Consider the following 387-nt stretch of genomic DNA (forward strand, 5'->3'; position numbering starts at 1 on the left):
GTGTGGTGGATGGGACTACCAGCTCTCTGTAACCTAGAGGACAACCAGTGGGTCCGTCTCCTCTATAGCACCCACCTGGTAGTGTGGTGGATGGGACTACCAGCTCTCTGTCACCTAGAGGGCAACCAGTGGGTCCGTCTCCTCTATACCACCCACCTGGTAGTGTGGTGGATGGGACTACCAGCTCTCTGTAACCTAGAGGTTAACCAGTGGGTCCGTCTCCTCTATAGCACCCACCTGGTAGTGTGGTGGATGGGACTACCAGCTCTCTGCAACCTAGAGGGCAACCAGTGGGTCCGTCTCCTCTATACCATGTTTCTTGTAGAATGACAATGTCTGTATTTCCAATTTCTTTGATGAAGTCCAGGTTCCTGCTCTTTAGGCCAA

Source organism: Salvelinus fontinalis, chromosome 34, assembly GCF_029448725.1.
Source record: "Salvelinus fontinalis isolate EN_2023a chromosome 34, ASM2944872v1, whole genome shotgun sequence".
Classification (NCBI taxonomy): domain Eukaryota; kingdom Metazoa; phylum Chordata; class Actinopteri; order Salmoniformes; family Salmonidae; genus Salvelinus; species Salvelinus fontinalis.